Below are 7011 nucleotides of genomic sequence, written 5' to 3'. Positions count from 1 at the left end.
ATCACAGGAAGCCCCACCTTCTGAATGAAAGAGCCAAACACTGCACGTCACTTGAGTTGCTATTAGAAGCTTCCTGGTTGCTATAGAAACAGTCAGCAGTCTTACACATGCACTTAGGACTGTGCGCTCTCACTGACTGATCTCACTGACTGACTGAATAAGGTAACAATGCTGTTGTTAGGAGCATGTATGTCCACTTGAGGCGCTGCTGAGGTGGTGCAGATGGCTGCGGGCCCTTCCGCTGAGGTCTAGGTGGAGCGGTTGTTAACTGTGTGATCGTTCACCTGAGGCTCTGCTGTGGTGGTGGTGTTGCTGCTGTAGCGGAATGATCGTTTTACATGAGGCGCTGCTGTTGTAGCTGTATGATCGTTTCGCCTAAGGCACTGCTGGCGCTGCTGTTGAAGCTGTATGATCGTTTCACCTAAGGCGCTGGTGGCGGTGCTGCTGTAGCTGTATGATCATTTCACCCGAGGCACTGCTGGCAGAGCTGTAGTTGCTGTATGATAATTTCACCTGAGGAACTGCTGGCGGTGCTGTTGTAGCCGAATTATCGTTCCTCCTGGGGCGCTGCTGGCGGTGCTTTTGTAGCTGAGTGATCGTTTCCCCTGAGGCGCTGCTGGTGGTGCTGTTGTAGCTGTATGATCGTTTCACCTGAGGCGCTGCTGGTGGTGCTGTTGTAGCTATATGATCGTTTCACCTGAGGCGCTGATGGCGGTGCTGTTGTAGCTGTATGATCGTTTCACCTGAGGCGCTACTGGCGGTGCTGTTGTAGCTGAATGATCATTTCACCTGAGGCGCTGCTGGCGGTGCTGTTGTAGCTGTATGATCGTTCCACCTGAGGCGCTGATGGCGGTGGTGTTGTAGCTGTATGATCGTTCCACCTGAGGCGCTGATGGCGGTGCTGTTGGAACTGTATGATTGTTCCGCCTGAGGCACTGATGGCGGTGCTGATGTAGCTGTATGATCATTTCGCCTGAGGCGCTGCTGGTGGTGCTGTTGTAGCTGTATGATCATTTCACCTGAGGCGCTGCTGGTGGTGCTGTTGTAGCTGTATGATCATTTCACCTGAGGTGCTGCTGGTGGTGCTGTTGTAGCTGTATGATCGTTTCACCTGAGGTGCTGCTGGTGGTGCTGTTGTAGCTGTATGATCATTTCGCCTGAGGCGCTGCTGGTGGTGCTGTTGTAGCTGTATGATCATTTCACCTGAGGTGCTGCTGGTGGTGCTGTTGTAGCTGTATGATCATTTCACCTGAGACGCTGCTGGTGGTGCTGTTGTAGCTGTATGATCATTTCACCTGAGGCGCTTCTGGTGGTGCTGTTGTTAACTGCAGGCTCGACCGCTGGGCACTGTAGAGGTGGTGCTGTTGTTAGTTGTGAGGTCATCCACCTGAGGTACCGCTGTGGTGGTGGTGGTGGTGGTGATAGCTGCAGATTTAATAATGCTATTTGGGCAGAAGTAACAACATTATGACACGGTGCTTGTCAGATTAGTTAGATAATTAGAAACACAGGGTCATATTCCTGCACTCAAAAAAATGGTTTTGCGTTACTGTTGATTTTACCCCAATATGTTTTGTTAAAATAACACACATACATTTCTTTCCCCACCAAAACACTATTGTATTACGTTTAATTAACTTAAAGTGTGTTAGTTTCCACCATACTTAATTATCAGTCATTAAACTAAAAATTTAAATTTAAATGGTTTACTTTCGCAATTCAAAAAACCAGATGTGACGATTTCCAACGTATTTGATGAAGACGGCAAGAAGGAGATGGGAAGGTGAACTGCATCTGACCTGGAAGTAACAGCGAGGTAAGAAAATACAATGTTAATCTAAAGGCAAAGTCTTAAATTTCTATTAGTGTTACGAAAACTCTGTTCTGGTATACTTTTAATATATTAACTGTTGAATATTGTGTGAAATTAGTTAATTGCGTCATTAATGGATTATTTCATGTGTTTGAAAGATGCGATTTTATTGTACTTGTACCGTACAAGTACAATATATTTTATATTTTATAATGTATTAACATTAAAATTAGTTTTCAGTCGAAGTAATGAAATGAGCCATTACTAACAGGGGCATTCTCAAACGCCTAACAGTGAAAAATGTGGCTTAATGCTCTAAGACAGTGATATTAAAAGACAAAACTCGGTAATGTTACGCACCTTTTTAATAAACCAAACATGCAGATCTAGCACATGAATGCTACACATAAAGCGCTTTGAGTGCCTAGAAAAGCGCTATATAAATGTAAGGAATTATTAAATATTATTATTATTAGACTACACATTAAGCGTTTCGTTCATATTCTGGTTTAATCTGCTTGACGTTATCTGTTCGAATAGCGTGTGGTTTAGGATATTAACGAGGTTTGTGTACAGAATTTGGTATTTTATATTACTGTCTCCGTATTAATAGCCACGTTAAATCTCAAAGACCGAGACAGGCGCCCGCGGCTAAAACTGTTGTTTCTTTATGTTTAATGACTTTTGAACCGCTAATGCAATCTGAATGCTTTAAAAAGTAATGTAAAGCAGAGATTCTCCATGTTTTAGAGATATCCTATTTTTCTCGTTTGGATAGAGAATCACGTAGAACGCTTGATTACGTCATCACATTTTGACAACATTGATTCCTTAGAAAAAAACTTTGCATTTCGTTCCTCTGAGCCAAACAGAAATGATTGTTGACGCGTAGTCCCACCCCCGAGCCCAGATTGGTTCAAGCTGTCCCATATTCAACCAACAAGTAGTCTTTTGAACTACTACTTAACATATGTCTTTTGAAATATGAACGAACACAAAGTGAAAGTGAAGTCTGTGGCAAGTGCATGGATAAAAAACACAAAATAACACATTTGCATGAGAAAACTCTGAAAAAGCATTTAAAAAAAAAACACACGACAGAAAACTTTGACATAAAACAAATCAATACCAATGATGAAACAGTAGTACATATCTGATAAAGCACTGGGATTTAGGTCTTTCGTTGATTGGCGATGTTCCGGTGAAATCGACTCTGAAGCAGATTGAAGTCAGCAAATCTATCATTTATACTATGTTTATTATGATTAGTTAATTATAAGTAAATACATCAAAAAGATAGTTTGCATTATTTTTTTCTGTTGCACTCTGAATATCTCCCTAGGGCTGTGCGATATTGACAAAAAAAAAACCTATCACGATTTCTTGATCAATTTTGCGATTTCGATTTTAATCACGATTTTCACAAACAAAGACATGCTTTACAGTCATAAATGCATTCAGTATAAATGTTAAACATATTTCCAAAAGAAAACCAATAAGAGCTTTATCAAATGTCTCTAGAACAGACAGAAGTAAAAATAATCACTAAGTAAAGATGTCAAACAAAATGTCTAGACATATGGAAAAAAATAAAAAATAAAATAAAATAAAACCGTGTTCAGGGATCTTTTTTTTTCTCTCTTTTTTCTTTTTTTTCCCTCCATGCTCCAAAAGGGTCACGTAAAAATAAAAAAAATAATTATTTATTAAATACGAGCAAATGATTGATAAAACATTGATCAAAATTAAGATACAATTTATACAAAACGAAAATCTTTTAAAAAAAAAGTTTTCTATAAAACAAAACTTAATGAAGTCGTCAAAATCATGTTTTACCAAAAACAGCGCTGTTGCTCCCCATGCAGTCTTCTTTGCCGCCTCCTACGTGCAGACTGAGCTCGTGCATCATCTTAATGCCAGTTATTCAGCCAATAAAGTGTAGGCCTATGTATTGCAAAAATGTGTCTAGTTCTATATAAATGACAAAGGTTTAATTGGTATTTTTATTTCAAAGGATCCGACCGACAGCTGGCCGAATATCATTAAAAATATTTTTGAATGACTCGTAACCGCGGGCACCGCTCATTTTGGATCAACCCGCGCAATCACTGACTCGCACACAGATTTCATTTGCTCTGTCAACAAAACTAGATGCGCGTGCTCAGATCATTGACTGTATAAGGCTCAGATATATGCTGCCTTACAACGTGTCTCCTCTCATTCAACCTGTGTCCTGTGCACTCACAACTCTCTCTGTGCTCAAGCGCAAGATATTAAATATTTTTGCACCTTTCTATTTATAACCTTTTCTGTTCTCATCTTTTTACCGCATGCAGTGTGAACGTTCTGATCCGTTAAAATGGCGCGAAAAACAAAAAGGCTGCGCATCACACAGTGTGAGGCATATGCGCAGTCTGCTCTCAGTGCTCTGCTCTCGCGCTCCACTCAGGTGCGCTGCATCCTGATTGGTTCAGATAACATACTGCGGGAGGTCAGGGCCGCAGAAAATCGTGCTATAAAGCGATTTAGAAATCGCGCACACTCAAATCGCGATTTTATTTCGATTTATCGCACAGCCCTCTCACTCTCACTCATTTTGTGTGTTGTTTGTGAATAATTTACAGTGTATTGTTGAAAACAATTTGTGCAATTGTTTTAACTATGCTGCATAGTTTCTGTTTATTGGTCAAACTCAAATTTCTTAAAAGAAGAAAAAAACTTTTTTTGTTTTGTTATAAAATAAAACTCTTTCCATTTTCTTTACTCTTTAAAATGTTTTTGGACACATCTCTATTGTTAGTTAACGAAATAGGCCTGTTTTTTTTTTACTGATAACAATATTGTAATAAATGGCTATAACTTGCTTGCACTGTTAAAAAAAGTTCGTTAAAAAACGGAAAAAGTACTGGTAATTAATTACCAGCACTTTTTCCGTTATTGTACGGGCACTTCCGTAAAACCTTAAAATGGAAAATTCTGTATTTTCCGTAAATTTTTACGTTATTGTACGGACAATTCCGTAAACCCTATAACATATATTTCCGTAGATTTACCAGACTTTTTCTTTACTATTTACGGACACTTCCATCAAACCTAAAATGTAATATTCCATATTATTAAAGTACTCAATCCATACCATTAACGGACACTTTAGTCATCCTAAAATGTTTAATTCCGTACAAAATTAAAATAAAATATGAGCAGGTATCTGTACAATATTGGTGTTGCACCAAATAATGGTCACAAAGATAAAGATTTTCAAATACATGGGGTAAAAATTAATACAAAGACAGGGCTGTCATTATTAACAATTGCTACAGACTAATAGTCAATAGTCAAGTGAAATTACATCATTTTCCTATAGAACACATTATTTAAAAGCACAACATGTGAATTCTGACATCAGTTACTTTCCCTCATACCATTCCTAATCCATTCATCTTTGAAACACAAATGAAGAGTATTTTTATGAAATCTCTGCATTGACAGCATATGCAACTACCATTTCAAGGTCTAATACAGTATAGCTGTCAGATTTCATTAAAATGGATCTTCATTAGTGTTCCAAAAATGAACAAAAGTCTAATAGGATTGGAATGAGATTTTTCATATAATATTATGGGTGAACTATACCTAGTTAGAATAACTTACCTTTTATTCATGCTAAATTATCTGCATCTACAATTGACATTGAGCTTGTACAGCATTTGAAAATAAATAAAGATTTATGCACTCATTCCTGACATTTTAATGTTAAACCAAGAGAAATATACAATCTAAATTAAGATTAGGGGTCCAAGTGTTTTGTGCTTTTAGTATCTCTTGCCATGTTCAGTCCAAGTCCTAAATTGAGATTTGAAAAAAAGAAAAAAACCTTGGAATCTAGAATTAGTTCATACATGAGTCTTGGAAGTGTAGATTCCCTTCATCTGAACCTTTGACGCTCGGTCAGGATTTCTTAACAGGAAGACTGTTAATGACAAGAAATGAAAATGAATGAAAGTGAAGTACAGAGTAATGTGCAGAACAGGTTGAGATTGAATTATCAAGTTCCATTTTAAGCATTGCTTATAAAATGCTAAACTTGCATTTCCAGTGGTCTCCAATTGCATCAGTCACATGATCTTGTCAAGAATGTTTTATGAAATACTTAAAGAGATCATTAGTTCACATAAAAATGAAAACTGTCATTAATCACTCATCTTCATGTCGTTTTTAACCCGTAAGTCATTCAATTATCTTCAGAACTCAAAATTAACGTAAAATTACAGTTGAACTACTGATGTCACATGCACCATTTACACAATATACTATATTTCTGTGCCTTGATCGTGGTAGGGCACTTGCTGTCTATGGAGGGTCAGAAAGCTCTCAGATTCCATCAAAAATATCTTAATTTGTGTTCTGAAGATAAATGAAGGTCTTACAGGTTCGAAAAAACAAGAGGGTGAGGAATTAATGACAGAATTTTTGCTTTTGAGTGAACTAACCCTTATTATTTTCAACTAAATGGCAACATAACAAAATGCTTTATACACAGTTACATTAGATATGTTCCTTACATTTGAATGAATTCCAGCGTAGGTGCCATTCTCCTCTGGATTTTTTATGTTTAAAATAAAACAAAGAGAATGTGTAGCTCAGCCGGCCACAACGGGGGAGGAAATGGTAACTTGTGTGACAGCAATCTGGAATCACCAATAACAATAAACAAAGAAATTATAAACAACACATTGTAAATTCTGAAAGCCACTCCAAACATTGATTAAATCTTTCTGTTAACTGACTAAACGACTCCATGACTAATTTCTTGTCAGCGTTGAATATCCCTAATGGTAAATAAATATGGAACCATATGGATAGCAAAATTCAATTTGAAATGTGCAAAATGGCAATGCAATACATAAAATGCCAATGTAGTTTTGTATTTTAATTAACATTTTACCATACATGTGTCAAATTTAGTGCAAAATAAAAACTCAGTTATATAATTTATATTTGCCGTTTTCTACACTAGTTTTAATATGCAAATTAAAAACATTTTAACACTTTATAAGTTGCAAAATTACAGTGAAAATGTATTACCCAAATTTATTAGATGTTTTTAACATCCAAGCAAAAAATCTAGCTAAATTATTATTAATTGCCGTTTTTCCTAAGTGCATTTAGACTTGGGGTTAGGACACTTGGGATTGCAT

Source organism: Carassius auratus, chromosome 4 (assembly GCF_003368295.1).
Source record: "Carassius auratus strain Wakin chromosome 4, ASM336829v1, whole genome shotgun sequence".
In the NCBI taxonomy this organism is placed as follows: domain Eukaryota; kingdom Metazoa; phylum Chordata; class Actinopteri; order Cypriniformes; family Cyprinidae; genus Carassius; species Carassius auratus.
This window is presented reverse-complemented; position numbering follows the sequence as displayed.